This window comes from Myotis nattereri (genome assembly GCF_964212035.1).
Source record: "Myotis nattereri genome assembly, chromosome: 11".
Lineage (NCBI taxonomy): Eukaryota > Metazoa > Chordata > Mammalia > Chiroptera > Vespertilionidae > Myotis > Myotis nattereri.
This window is the reverse complement of record NC_138086.1, coordinates 6,580,138-6,596,222: the sequence shown is the minus strand read 5'-3', so window position 1 is coordinate 6,596,222 and position 16,085 is coordinate 6,580,138. Positions and strand designations below refer to the sequence as shown.

The 16,085-nt window shown below is 48.3% G+C and overlaps 1 pseudogene across 1 annotated transcript in view; it reads left to right on the top strand.

The window, feature by feature from the left end:
- The window catches only part of LOC308527290 (diamine oxidase [copper-containing]-like), a 49,420-nt pseudogene that overhangs the window by 31,012 nt on the left and 2,323 nt on the right, over positions 1-16,085 (top strand). Inside the window, exon 4 of the transcript in view lies at positions 14,387-15,971. The product of the transcript in view is annotated as a diamine oxidase [copper-containing]-like (transcript). The remainder of the gene's footprint in view (positions 1-14,386; positions 15,972-16,085) is intronic.

Sequence of the window (16,085 nt, the reverse complement as noted above, 5' to 3'; positions counted from 1 at the left end):
CACAATGGAATACTATGCTGCAGTAAAAAAGAAGGAACTCTTACCATTTGCAACGGCATGGATGGAACTGGAGAGCATTATGCTAAGTGAAATAAGCCTGTCAATGAAGGAAAAATACCACATGATCTCACTCATTAATGGATAATAGAGACCATTATAAACTTTTGAACAATAATAGATACAGAGGCAGAGCTGCCTCAAATAGATTGTCAAACTGCAGCGGGAAGGCCGGAGAGGGTTGGGGGCAGGAGGTAGGGGAGTAAGAGATCAACCAAAGGACTTGTATGGATGCATATAAGCATAACCAATGGACATAAGACACTGGGGGATAGGGGAGGCTAGGGGACTGTCTAGGGCGGGGGGAAAAATGGACACATATGTAATACCCTTTGTAATACTTTAAGCAATAAAATAAATAAATAAATAAATAAAATAAATAAAAACTCAGATGATGCCTGCATCTTCATGGACATGGCTCCAAAGAGACAAGGACAATTTTACCTTATATAGGAAGGTCAAGAGTAGACTTTAGTATCTCATGTTTAGTAGCAGAAGATTTAGCTGCCTGAAGCGGCCATGGTGCCAATAGTATGTTTCATTGCATTAATATGTTGTGTAAGAGACAGTTGACAGTTGGCAGCCTGTATACTGTCTTGCAGGCCTGCGTGACCATGCCCATGTCAGGGGTAGTACAAACCTCAACTGTAGAAAACTGGGAAAGGCCTGTTTGGAATAAAAGGTCTGAGGCATGGTTATGCATAGAAAGAAAGTTTAAAGGCTAATTTAAAAGTACAGACCAGTAAGCCAGGGAGAGTACATTCTGCCTTCCTAAACAGAGGGTAAATAGTTATGCCAAAGTACTTAGGGGGGACTGATAAAAGAAATCCAACAGTAACTGTTTTGTTATAACTCTGAAGAATAAATGAAAAGGAATTGGCAAGGAAAATCCGAAAATCTTAGAGCAGATACTGCAGGCAGGCCTGATGGCAGCTGCATGGCTTGGCTTCCTGGCCCTATGGGGCACATTAAGGATTCAATCATGAAATTCCAGCAAAGGTAGTCAGTTACCATTCTTGTTGTGTTTATGCAAACATCAGGACAGTAGATAAATTAATCTTGATTTGGCTTTTTGATAGCCATAGAGGAATTTTAAGAAAAATCCTATTTCAATAGAGGTTGTTAAAACTAAAATGGTTTCTTTCCCTTCCACTGGACCATTTGTTATAGTTTGTCTCTGCTAGGTCACAAGCCCACCTCCTTCAGTGCCCAGGACAGAAGGGAGCCTGAGTGGAAGGTGACCTCTAACCAGACACACCCACTGCTGATCACCCTCAAGAAGAGAGCGGACCTCGCATCCTCCTAATGCTGTTGACTTTCGGCCCCTGCATCATCAGCAGGCTAGTTCAGTTTGTCAAGGAGTGGGTAGGGATTGTGCAGATGATGGTTCTACACACCCAGTACAGGACTCTAGCAGAGAAATGCAAACCGACCCATGATTAGGCCTGTAAGTCTCAAGACAAGGGGGGAATGAAAGGGTGAGGGTTACACCCTCCATCTTACCCCAGATCCTCCATTTTTGGGAAGCAGCCTTAGCCATGTGCTTGGCAAGGAGCTTCTTCCCGGAAGCCCAAGCCTCTGCTAGCCACACCTAGGATTTCTTTAAACTAACCAATGACAATCAAGGGAAGTGCACACCATAGACACAACCACATCCTGTGTAACAAGACCCCGACTTGCACCTGGCCAATAGGCAGGGCCCACAGTCCTCTCTCCTCCCCTTACTCCAACCCCCCTATAAAACCCTTCTTCCTACAGGGCTAGCTCTCTGCCCCCCCTCCCCGCCGCTGCATCGGCAAGTGTGGTCGGGGAGCTCGAGCTAGCCCGAATAAAGACTCTATCTGCTTTTGCACCTGACTCGGCTGGCTCCCTGGTGGTCTACTGGGGATACTGAAATCTGGGATTAACAAAGAACAGACCCAGGAGAACCAAGATGGCAGTGTAAGGTACAGACCTGTGCCTTCTGCCTCCCACAAACAACATCAAAACTACCAACTATAGGACAAACAGCTATCATACGGAACCATGGGAAAGCTGGCCCAGTGGAAGCTCTACAACTGGAAGGAAAGAAAGAAGAGCATTGAGACTGAGTAGGATGTGCAGAGATACCAAGTACAGAGCCCAACCCAACAAACTGCAGATTTCAACTCCTTGCATAGAAAGAAGAGCATTGAGACTATGTAGGATGTGCAGAGGCACCAAGTACAGAGCCCAACCCAGGCAGGTTGCAGATTGCGGCTCCTCGCATACGGGAGGGATGCACTCGAGGGGCGGAGTCGGGTTCATGGGAGGCCGGGGCCGGGCCCGGCTCAGCTGGCGATGTGGAACCGCTGTACCAGCAGGCGCACAACCATGTCCACCGGTTCCAGTCTCGCGTGGGACGTTGGGGGACGGCAGACGGGCAGTCTGTACATTTGATGGAGGGTGAAGTCCGAGCAGGCGTGCCAGATGTTCAGCCACCAGGAACGCCTGGAGATTTTGTTTGGCGGGGAGCCGCCCAGCAGGGAACAGAGTGCCAAACTTTGTGTTGCCCCGGTGAGGTTGGGACGGCCCCGATGAGGTTGAAACAGCCCCGGTGAGGTCGGGATGGCCCTGGTGAGGTTGGGACGGCCCTGGTGAGGCCGAAATGGCACCAGTGAGGTCGGAACGGCCCTGGTGAGGTCGGGACGGCCCCGGTGAGGCCGCGACGGCCCCGGTGAGTTATGGCACCAGTGAGGTCAAGACGGCCCCGGTGAGGTCAGGACAGCCCCAGTGAGGCCGCGACGGCCCCGGTGAGGTATGGCACCGGTGAGGTCAAGACTGCCCCGTTGAGGTCGGGACAACCCGATGAGGTCGGGATGGCCCTGGTGAGGACGAAACGGCCCTGGTGAGGTTGAAACGGCCCTGGTGAGATCAAGACAGCACCGGTGAGGCCAAAACGGCCCCAGTGAGGTCGAGACAGCCCCGGTGGTCCCGAAACAGCCCCAGTGAGGTTAGGACAGCTCCAGTGAGGTCGGGACAGCTCTGGTGAGGTCGAAATGGCTCTGGTGAGGTCAGGACAGCCCCGGTGAGGCTGAAACGGCCCCGGTGAGGTTGGGATGGCCCCAGTGAGGTTAGGACGGCCCCGGTTAGGCCGCAACGGCCCCAGTGATGTTGAAACGGCCCCAGTGAGGTCGGGACAGCCCCGGTGAGGCCGCGACGGCACAAGGGAAGTCGGGACGGCCCCAGTGAGGTTGGGACGGCCCTGGTGAGGCCGAAACGGCTCTGGTGAGGTTGGAATGGCCCCGGTGAGGTTGAGACGTCCCCCGTGAGGTCGGGACGGCCCCAATGAGGTTGAAACGGCCCCGGTGAGGCTGAAACGGCCCCAGTGACGCCGAGACAGCTCCGGTTAGGCCTAGATGGCCCCAGTGAGGTTGGGACGGCCCCTGTGGGGTCGGGACGGCCCCGGTGAGGCCAAAACAGCCCCAGTGAGGTTGAGATAGCCCCGGTATGGTCAGGGCGGCCCCAGTGAGGTTGGAACGGCCCTGGTGAAGTTGCAACGGATAATGGGGACCAATATAGACTGATAAACAGGGGCAGATGCAGAGGCAGAGCAGCATTAAACAGACTGTCAAACTACAGTGGGAAGCCTGGGGAGGGGTTAAGAGATCAACCAAAGGAATTATATGCATGCATATAAGAATAACCAAGGGACACAACACACTAGGGGGTAGGGAAGGCCGGGGGAATGTCAAGGGGGCAGGGGGAAGGAGACATATGTAATACTCTTTATAATACTTCAAGAAATAAAAATTATTTAAAAAAAAAACAAAACAAAAAACTAAAAATGGAACTCCCATTTGACCCTGTGATCCCTCTTCTAGGAATATATTCCAAGAAACCAGAAACACCAATCAGAAAGGATATATGCACCCATATGTTCATAGCAGCACAATTCACCATACCTAAGATCTGGAAACAGCCTAAGTGCCCATCAGTAGATGAATGGATTAGAAAACCGTGGTACATCTATATGATGGAATACTATGCTGTAATAAAAAGAAGGAACTCTTACCATTTGCAACGGTATGGGTGGAACTGGAGAACATTATGCTAAGTGAAATAAGCCAGTCAGTGAAGGAAAAACACCACATGATCTCACTCACTCATGGATAATAAAGACCATTATAAACTTATGAACAAAAATAGGTACAGAGGCAGAGCTGCCTTGAACAGACTGTCAAACTACAGCGGGAAAGCCGGGGAGGGTTGAAGGGCGGGACGGGGGGAGTAAGAGATCAACCGAAGGACTTGTATGCATGCATATAAGCATAACCAATGGACATAAGACACGGGAGGGTAGAGGAGGCCAGGGGATTGTTAAGGGCGGGGGAAAAGGAGACATATGTAATACTCTTTGTAATACTTTAAGCAATAAAACAATAAAAAAATAATAAAATAAAAGGTATCAATTAAATTTAAAACGGTTTTATATTAAACATTTGGTTCAGACCATAGAATTACTCCTTTTTTTAAATCAGGCTAATAAATTATATCCTAGGTTGAAATTTTACTACACATAGTACATATAAGGACTACAATATATTTTGAACTACTAATTTTTCTAGAGAGAATACAAGAATTATTTTTCTCAAAGATGAATTACTATACTTTATGTATTTTGCTATCACAATCATAAAATTTCTCATAACTTAATATGAACTTTAAACTCTTAGAAGCCTCAAATTTTAGGTGGCAAGTTAAATACTTAGCATTTCTTAGATTAGTAATATATTTATCTTTTTAAGGATATATTTCAAATAAAATACAAGACATATTTAAGTAATAGATTCAAATCTATGTTTTTAGATTTTTCATATGAGGCAAACTCAGATTAATATTCCAGTGTTTAGTCATTTTAAAATACCTAGATATTTAATAATTTGTATTATTTAATTCAGCAATGTTCTAAAGTTTTAAGTTACCAAAGACTTTGTAAAACTATATGTGAGGCTGGCGAATATCCCCGCCTGTCACGTGGAAAGCTGATGAAAAGGCAGGGGGAGGAGGGAGCAGGCCTGTAGCCACTTTGATTTTAAAACTGCCACATTCTTCCTTAGAGATAACTTCTAAGGATGCTGCTGCGGGAAACACAACTGGCTCTTTCCTCTAACACAATGCAGTCAGTCTCCTCTTGAGTGAGTGGACTTTCATTATTAATATATTTATAACTGCTACTGAAAAGCTTTATTATAAACTAGAGGACTGGTGCAGGAATTCGTGCACGGATGGAGGTTCCTTGGGGTGGCCTGCAGGGATCGGGCGGAAACCCGCAGTCCAACACCACCTGCAGCTCCTACCTGCTGCTCCCACTCATTCTGACACCACTGCGCCTGTCCTGGGTTCACGCCCAATCAGTCCCAATTGGGAGAGGTTTGCACTGCCACAGCAGCACTCACCAGCCATGAGCCCTGTGTCTGGCGCCCTCCGAAGGGAGTGGCTTGCAGGATCGATTCGAAACTGGCTCTCCAACATCCTCTGAGGGGTCCTGGATTGTGAGAGGCCGCAGGTCAGGCCGAGGGACCCCACCAGTGCACGATCAGAGCTGGAGAGGGATAACAGGAGGGCACCAGGGCATGTCCAGCCCTGTCTCGCCCAGTCCTGATCAGGCCAATCTGGGGTGGGCTGATTGGGGCTGGCAGGTTGGGGAGGGATGCAGGAGATTGGCCAGCTGGGGAGGGAGTGTGGGAGGGCTCCAGGGCGTGTCCAGCCCATCTCGCTCAGTCTCGATTGGCCGGACCCCAACAGCAGGCTAACCCACCAGTCGGAGCACCTGCCCCCTGGTGATCCGTGCACATCATAGCAACAGGTCGACCAGTCAACTGTCTGCCCCCAGTGGTCATTGCTTGTCATAGCTAGAGATTGAACGACCTTAGTATATCATTAGCATATTACAGTTTGATTGGTTGAACAGTCCACCGGTCACTGGATGACCAGACACTTAGCATATTAGGCTTTTATTACATAGGATTCCTTATTTTAGTTACATCTATTTATTTATGTTTTAATAACTTCAAGATTTGAAAGCCAATTATTATTATCCAAGGCATTTTCATTGACAAATTCTGTAACAGAGATAACTTATTGACTTTCAGTGGCTTTAATGTGAAAGTATTATTTGATTTTTATTTTATAAAAACAGGAATGCCCTTCTCTAACCAGTTTGGCTCAGCGAATAGAGCGTTGGCCTGAGGACTGAAAGGTCCCAGGTTCGATTCTGGTCAAGGGCATGTACCTTGGTTGCGGGCACATCTCCAGTAGAGAGTGTGCAGGAGGCAGCTGATTGATGTTTCTCTCTCATCGATGTTTCTAACTCTCTGTCCCTCTCCATTTCTCTCTGTAAAAAGTCAGTAAGACATATTTTTTTAAAAAGAAAAACCAGGGCCGAAACCGGTTTGGCTCAGTGGATAGAGCGTCGGCCTGCGGACTGAAAGGTCCAAAGTTCGATTCCAGTCAAGGGCATGTACCTGGGTTGCGGGCACATCCCCAGTGGGAGATATGCAGGAGGCAGCTGATTGATGCTTCTCTCTCATCGATGTTTCTAATTCTCTATACCTCTCCATTTCTCTCTGTAAAAAGTCAATAAAATATATTTTTAAAAAAAGAAAAAACAGGAGTGCCCCAAGATTTGGGAGGCAACCTTGGAATGCGGTCCATTATTATCCAAGAACTACCCATTATTATGGAAACACTAATCTTGTTGCCCAAACACAGCCTGTATATTTTCTTTCTGTCATTATTGCCATCTTTTAAAGAAAAACAGTCTTGGATTTATTCTATAGCATCCGTGAAGAGATGGGGCTCAGTCCAGGAGGCCAGCCAAAATCGGGCAGGGCGCACCTTCTCTTAACCTAGCTTTTTTCTCTTCATGGGTACAGAAATCCCAAACGCATCCCTAAATTGTGAGAAATGTCTCATCTATTCAAATTTCAAATGATGGACTGGGAAATAAAAACATGGCAAAAATGAGACTTTTAATAACACTCTTGAGAGTGGGTGTCCATTTTACAGGATTACCATAAGACTGGGCAGGGGCCTTTTTTAGTTACTTCCCTTTGTCTAGGGAATTTCCCTAGGGTCTCTGTTATCGGCCACGTGTTCCACTTATATTCTTTCTCTCCCCGTTCCCACCTTCTGTTTGCTTTGGGGAAATTTAGTAATGGCCTGTCCATCTACTGTTTCTTTTCTATTAAATTAAAATAAAGGCATGCTTAATAAACTAACAATGAACAACAGAGACAGATAATAATCAAAAGACAAGCGCCCATAACATATAGACAAGAATTACTAAGTCAGAGTTCCTTTCATGGATCTTATTGTTATGCCCAGATTTCAGGATCCTCAAAAGACCACCAGGGAGCCAGCCGTGTCCAATGCAAAAGCAAAGAGTCTTTCATTCAAACCCGGGTCTGGCTCCCCTACCCTCCTTACTGACACAGCAGCAGGTGGCAGAGAGAGACCTAGCCCAGTGTGAAGAGGAGTTTTATAGGGGGGTGGAGTAAGGGGAGGAGAGGGGACTGTGGGCCCTGCCGATTGGCCAGGCATAAGTCGGTGTCTTGTTACACAGGATGTGGTCATATCGATGGCGTGCACTTCCCTTGATTGTCATTGGTTAGTTTAGAGAAATCCTGGGTGTGGCTAGCAGAGGCTTGGGCTTCCGGGAAGAAGCCTTGCCGAGCACATGGCTCTGCCTAAAAATGGAGGATCCGGGGTAAGATGGAGGGCATAGTCCTCGCCCTTTCACTCCCCCCTTTGTCTTGGTACTTCTGGCTCAATCATGAGATGGACTGCATTTCTATTTCACCGTTGCTAGAGGCCCGTACTGGGCACACAGAACTATCAACTGAACTATCCCTATAAGCTTAACAAATGGTCCGGTTGAAGGGAAACAAACCATTTTAGTTTTAACTTCTATTGGAATAGGATTTTTCTTCTTAAAATCCCTCCATGGCTATCAAAAAGCCAAATCAAGATTAATTTATCTACTGTCCTGATGTTTGAATAAACACAAGAATGGTAACTGATTACCTTTGCTGGAATCTCATGGTTGAATCTTAATGTGCCCTGTAGGGCCAGGGAGCCAAGCCATCCAGCTGCCATCAGGCCTGCCTGCAGTATCCGCTGAGTTAGGTGAATCCCTCACCTGTAGCAACTCCACCTGAGCCCACGCTTCAGGCTTTAAGGCCCATCTCAGTAGCCCTCCTACTCGTTGCGTCCCAGAGTGTGTGAGGATTCCTCAGGGACGCAGAGGCATCTTTATGACTCCCCTTCTACTCTTACCAACCACCAGTTATGGTAGGGCATCGGCCTGACGCTCCAGCGCCAGCCATCTTCAGGGCTCCCAAGCAGGATACCAGGCTTTCTTCGTGGCATTCTTACTGGCTTCAAGTGTTTAGAGCTCAGACAGGGCTCTTTAAAACATGATTCTCCAGTCAAAGTTTTCCGTTAATAAAACCACTATTAGGAGCTAGTCTTATTGAATCTATGCAAAGAAATGTATGGCCATGACTTATTTAGCATTGCCAGATTTTGGAGTAATTACATAAGGAGAAAAACATACTGATCTAGTCTAAGATTTTCTGACTTTCCTTGCCAATTATTTTTCAGAGTTATAACAAAACAGTAATTCTTGGCATTAAACCTTCTTTCTATGCATTCTAAACAGGCCTTTTCCAGCTTATTACCCCTGACATGGGCATGGTCACGCAGGCCTGCAGGCAGTACACAGGCTGCCAACTGTCAACTGTCTCTCAACAGTGACCAAAACCTGATGGGCACCCTTCCCTGCCCAGTTGGGCACCTGCCCTCTTGGCAGCTAGACACCCTTTACTTTTGGGGGTCACCCCACACAGTCTCCTTCCAGGACAGCCAACATACATTCAAAACCTGCAAAAGAATCAAAGGTTAATATAACATATCAATACAATGAAACATCATGGCCGCTTTAGGCAGCCAAATCTTCTGCTACTAAACATGTGACCCCATAAATTGTCCTTGTCTCTTTGGAGCCTTGTCCATGAAGATGCAGGCATTATCTAAGTGTATTACACAGTATTGTGGGGGCTCCTGGTGGCAGGAGTGATCGCGAACAATGTTACCAGAATCAGGCAGGTCGAGCATGCTGTAGCTTGAGCTGGTTGCATTGATCTCGATCGACGCTCCATTTGGTGACGAAGTCTTCCTGGTCACGGATGGGTCCGCTGACCGGACGTGAGTGTGATAGACCCAGGTCGCGACGCCGTCTACCTTGAGAGCTTTGGGGCTCGTCAGCACCACAGTGTAGGGACTCTTCCAACATGGCTCTAGGGTCTCCCGGCGGTGCCTTCTGACATAGACCCAATCTCCTGGTCTGTGCTGATGAGGAGTTGGGGTTGGGCTGGTCTCGTAGATGGCATGGAGGCACGGCCAAATGTCCTGGTGCGCCCTCTGTAGCCCTCTCAAGGAAAGAGATTGTTAAAGAAAAGGGTTTTATAGGGGGTGGCCTGCCAAGCATGATAGGAGAGCCACCCAGTCCCCGCCAGTCTCCAAGTCAGATTCCTCCTCTCTTGGAGAACTTCAAAGTCCTGATGGCTTCTAGGTAACCCTGTTTATTAGTTACAGCGCTCTGCTTTCTTGCCTTCTACCAGTTCCCTTTGTGGCAGAGCAGCAACCAGGCCTCTTTCAATGGACTGCCCTAGAAGGGGGTATCAGCCCCTCCTTTGCTAGCAGCAACAGGTACCAAACCTTTCAGTACATTTGACCAGCTTCATTCCCGCCCACCTTTACAGATTCTAAGGCCCATTGTCTTCCTTTAACCAGCAAGCCAAATGACACTGGCCTGTATTATTTAATTCAGCACACGCAGGGGGAAGGGCCCATGAAATCTCTGCCCTGAGGAACTATGAGCCCCACCCTTAAATGTCCCAATTAGACTAGAAAAGCCACAAATACCTTTTAAATCTACCCCAGAATTCCAAAATCCCAACCCAGCACAGAATATCACATAGCAAATCAAAGTTCCCAGCAAACAAACAGACAGAGATGTTTACTAGTTAGACAGGCCGATTCCACCTCTGACAGAGCAAGAGCCCTTGGGCGGCTGCTCAGGGCGCTTTGCTATCTGTCAGAGCACTCAGCCTTAAAGAAATCAAGCATGTGCCTTTTTTCCCCACAGACTTCCACACTTACATGAACAAATAATTATACCCAAGTAAACATACAAACATCAAATAAATTACACTTACATTTACACCTACACCCTTTCAGTGAACAAGTACTTTTACAGTCTTGGGATCTTGGGCAGATAACAGGAACACTGCCCAAGTCCCCTGATGGGGGCCTGACAGGAACAGATGTGGGGGCCTCCCTTTCCCACATCCCAGGACAGGATTCTTGACCTATGTCTCATCCAGATAGAAACGGTACTCATATTGAACAAGGAAATCAACACTAAATAGACACGATAACTAGATACATTCCCCATTAAGAAGTTTGAGGTGCATGCCACATTTATACCACAAAATACCAACAAATCAGTTTCAGTTGTGTTGAGATACAGAACAAGTCCCTGAACAGAGGCAGTAGAAAACTGCCTAGGAATGCTTCTTTTCTACCTTTTTAAAAGATAGGCCAGATTCGAACCCTTAGCCAGTCCAAGTTTTGACTTCCCTCCGGAAGTCTCAGAGATGGTGAACACCATCTAGAAGCCATTCCTCCTGATACAGGACAAGTCCCTTAGAGATCCTTGATAATCTACATCAGTAATCCATTCACACAATCCCCAAAAAGTTAAAGAGGAAGGAAAGAACCATTCAATGTCCTTCAAGAGGATTTCGGCGAAACAACAAAATAGACAGACTAAACACATTGGAAAACCAAGGCCAGAACTATCCTCTGACGTTTCAGGGGTACCAAGGAAGGAGAAGTTAGGCCGCGTCCAGCCCTTCTCACAATCCACCACCAGTGACCAGTCCCAGCTCACTGGTCTACCATCTATTTAACATTTCTCTTTCCTCCCATCACACCAAAGCCATGCTTTCCAGGTAGCTAGAACTTTTAGCCTTAATTTTTAGGTGATTAGCAATACATAAGAGACACAGAAATTTCACTAGTTAAACAATTTTAAACAACAAAGATACATATTTAAGCAATAAGGACAGATCAATTTACAGAAACCAGTTTCTACCTGAAATAATCGTACTTTACTTTAGAAATTGGATTACTGCTATCAGTCCCTTTTAAAGACTTTGACATAACCTTTAATTGTCCTTAGTTTAAGGAAAGCAGGGTTTTCTAGATTTCTTAAAAATAAATCTGAGAGGCAAGCACACTTCCTGCCCCATCGACATTTCTGCAGCAAAACTCTGCCTTAAAACTCCACCCCTGACTAAATCAGAGGGAGGGGCCTTTGCTGTTTAAACTGGTCCTTGCATCAAAAATTTTCAGTTTAGGTCACAAAAATCAATCCTCCCTTTTCAATCAGACAAATAAGCAAAGGCATTTAGTTATTATAATTACATAATTTTTCCCAATTCAATTTGAAACAAAAAATTTTAGCTGGCAAGTTAAATTTCACTAGTTAAACTTCAAAAATGCAAAACATTTTAGCATTTGTTCAATTTAGCAAACTCCCAATGCCTTGGGCTGCCTTTGACTGGACATTCTTTCTCCCAAGGATGAGAAACTGGGAAGCAAAGCTGTCTTTAGAAGTTGCCACTGGCGGGAAATTTTTGCCCACCTGCTTGTTCTGTTGGGGGAAAGGAAGCTAGCCCTTCCTCCATTAAGAAAAGCTTTCATAATTAACAAAGGACCAGTTGTGTTTTTTTTTACCTTGGAACAACCTTTAAAAACTGTTCTTTATTATGGAAATGCCAATCTTTCTGCTAGAATCTAGCTAGCATTTTTTCCCCTGGGTAAATGATCAGTCTTGGGCTCCATCCTGCACATTTGTAAGTAGATTCCAGCTCCAAACTCTATCCAAAATCGGATGGTGCGCACATTAGTTTTAAGCCAGCTTTTCTCCTTACACGTGCACAGAAATCCCAGACACATTTACTTGGGGAGGGGGTGACCTGTTTTCACAGATCCTCACTCAGAGGGCTGCCCGACCGCCACACAAAGGAGAGGAGAGGGCAGTCCCCCTCCCTCCACACTCACACACTTTCACCAGACATTCATTCAGAGTTTAAACAATAACAACTTCCCAACTGCTGAGGGAGCTCTAAAGCCTCCCCCAATCTCCTTGAAATGATCAATCACCATATCCAAAGGTGCAGTCTGAGTCCATCCCATAACGTCCGTCCAGTACAAACACAGAAAACTAAACAGGGCCCGAAAATAAAGCCTTCCAACTCCATGGAAGCAACTAGACGATGGCCTTACGCCAAACCGGAGGGAGCGACGCGCCTCGTCTCAAATCCGCGAGGGGAAACTACATCCCTCGTGAGGGGCATACTCATCCCTCCTGGGGAGCAGAATGTCTTCCAACTCTCCCCCGCCCGTGGTCCTTCAGCGGTACGTCCACCTAGACCCCTCGGGCACTTACGGATTCCAGAATGAGCTCGCACAGAACAGAACACACAACGATACAAACACCTACCGCGGTCAGTCAGACTCTTCGGATCGGGGGTCCCTCGATGGTCTTGAGAACCCCGGGCGAGCCCCCAAATGTTATGCCCAGATTTCAGGATCCTCAAAAGACCAACAGAGAGCCAGCCGTGTCCGATGTAAAAGCAAAGAGTCTTTTATTCAAACCCGGGTCTGGCTCCCCTACCCTCCTTACTGACACAGCAGCAGGTGGCAGAGAGACCTAGCCCGGTGTGAGGAGGAGGTTTATAGGGGGGTGGAGTAAGGGGAGGAGAGGGGACCGTGGGCCCTGCCAATTTGCCAGGCACAAGTCGGTGTCTCGTTAAACAGGATGTGGTCATATCGATGGCGTGCACTTCCCTTGATTGTCATTGGTTAGTTTAGAGAAATCCTGGGTGTGGCTAGCAGAGGCTTGGGCTTCCGGGAAGAAGCCTTGCCGAGCACATGGCTCTGCTCAAAAATGGAGGACTCACGGTAAGATGGAGGGCATAGTTCTCGCCCTCTCACTTATCCTATTCTACTCACCATAGTACTGACTGGCCTCTAAAATTATTTTAGCTAAAATTTGCTTGTCCCAAGGTGTCATATGGTCATTTTCAGACAAAGCATTAAAGAGTCCTTTTGTAAAATGATGATTAGCCCCATTTTCTCTAGCTTTTGAGCCTTTCCACACTAGAGGCAGAGGATCCAGGGCTTTAGGTATTACAAAATTTTCATGCTCAATACGAAGTGAGCATAATGCAGTTCGAACAAGAGCCCACATACTTAAAGATGACAAGGAAACTTGTTTTCCTTGAGCCTGATTTAAGAGAGTACCCTTTGACACCTAAATTTCTTTATCCTTGACCATGCAAGCTAAAACTTTACAAGGATGTTTTTGCCTTTTACTCAAATTCTTCCCCATTATAGCCTGGTTGTAATAAAAGACGTTCCTCGTCCACTTATGGCTCGTGACTCTGAAGCTGCAACGGGTTCTGTGCACAGTGAATTTCCCCACCTTTTGGGTGAACCTCCCACCTTTCCAGGGAATTTCCTTTTTTCTTAGTTTTTCCCTCAGGTGAATCTTTTCCTGGTCCCTTAGGAGGCACCAGATGTGAATGCCGCATCCATTTGCGGCTATGGTTCAGGATCTGGAAAAGGGGCCGTGCACAAATGAATACACTAGACAAGAAATATGAATTTATAAGCATAGGAAGCCAGGCGGAGAAACTTTCTCTAGTGGAGAGGCTCTCTGACTTGCGGGTCCCATTTGCTTTTATTCAATTGAATACGCATTTGCCCTTTAGGAATGCATAAGGCATATCAAAGGTAAAGTTTGATAAACAGTAACAGGATTATCAGGGTAAGGATTGCCCTGAGCCATTTGGCCCACAGCAGGGCAATATTATCCTGATTTTCAGCCCTGCTGAATATCACATTGATAAGCTAATTACTGTTAGTCTTAGCCCACAGCAGTAGAGGTGCAGCCATTCTGAGATAATGCACACATAAGGGGAAAGCGGAGTTGACATAGGTATGAAAATCTGCAGGACTAAACAAGGCTTACAGACAAGCGAGGAGAGTGTAGAATTAAAATCAATGGAAAGCACAGGTCTGAGCAGCCTGGGACCCTGCTGTGCCAGCATGGCCACCGGCTGGCATGGCGGCCAAGGGACAAAGCTGTGTCTATTGGGAAACTACAGGGGCAGCCTAGTGGAAACCCATATCTTCCCATGAAACAACTAAGTTCATGTTTCCCACATTCTAGAGCCATGAGGTGAGAAAGCCCGGCCCTCGGCTGGGCCATGGCTGCCATCCTGATGCTGCAGACGCTGGCCATGGGCAATCATTCCACACAGACCAGTGCAGCCAGGCCGGGGTGTTCGCGGACCTGAGCACCAAGGAGCTGAAGGCTGTGTGCAGCTTCCTCTGGTCCCGGAAGGACCTGAGGCTGGAGCCCTCCCAAGGATCAACCATCACCAGAAACTCCATTTTCCTCATTGAGATGCTGCTGTCCAGGAAGCAGCAGGTGCTGAAATTTCTGGACCACGGTCAGAGGAGACCGGCTCGAGAGACGCGTTCCATCATGTTCTTCGGAGCCCAGGAGCATCCCAATGTCACTGAGTTTGCCGTGGGGCCCCTGCCATGGCCCCACTACCTGCGCCCGCTGCCCCTCAGGCCTGGGCACCAGATGTCCTGGAACTCCAGGCCCATCTCCTCGGCAGAGTATGTCCTACTTAACCACACCCTGGAGGAGGCCATCAGGCCCTTGCACCGATTTTTCCTGGACACCACCGGCTTCTCCTTCCAGGACTGCCACACCCGATGCCTGACTTTCACCGAAGAGGCCCCTCCGGGCTTGGCCTCGGGCGAGCGCCGCACCTGGTTCATCTTGCAGCGCTCTGTGGAAGGCTTCTTCTTGCACCCCACAGGCCTGGAGCTCCTCCTGGACCACAGCAGCATGAACGCCCAGGACTGGGCGGTGGAGCAGGTCTGGTACAACGGGAAGTTCTACCGAAGCCCAGAAGAGCTGGCCCGGAAGTACGATGCCGGAGAGGTGGGGGTGGTGGTCCTGGAGGACCCGCTCCCCGAGGGCAAGGGAGCCAAGGGCAAGAAGGAGCCGCCCCTCTCCTGGTCCTACAAGCCACACGGGCATTTCCCCAGCCCCATGACCATGAAGGGCCCCCACCTGGTCCAGCCCCAAGGCCCCCGCTACAGGCTGGAGGGCAACACCATACTCTACGGAGGCTGGAGTTCGCCTTCAGGCTGCGGTCCTCCACGGGGCTGCAGGTGCTGAATGTGCATTTTGGTTGGGAGCGCATTGCCTACGAGGTGAGCCTCCAGGACGAGTGGCGCTGTACGGAGGCCACACACCTGCGGGCATGCAGACCAAGTACAGCGACGTGGGCTGAAGTTTGGGCACCGTCACCCATGAGTTGGCCCCTGGCATCGACTGCCCAGAGACGGCCACCTTCCTGGATGCCCTCCACTACTACGATGCCGACGACCCTGTCCACTACCCCGAGCCCTCTGTGTCTTCGAGATGCCCACGGGGGTGCCCATTCGGCGCCACTTTGACTCTGACTTCAACGGTGGCTTCAACTTCTATGCAGGGCTCCAGGGCCAGGTGCTGGTGCTGCGGACGACGTCCACGTTCTACAACTATGACTACATTTGGGACTTCATCTTCTACCCCAACGGGGTGATGGAGGCCAAGATGCACGCCACTGGCTACGTGCACGCCACCTTCTACACGCCCAAGGGGCTGCGCCACGGGACGCACCTGCACACCCACTTGATCGGCAACATGCACACTCACCTGGTGCACTACCGCATAGACCTGGACGTGGCAGGTAGGACTCGCTGGGGCCAGACGTCCGTGTGCCAACACTGATTCCCACTGTGGGAGACGATGCTGCACCCCGGACGCACACCATCAGGAGAACGTGCCCCACTTGCTCTGAGCC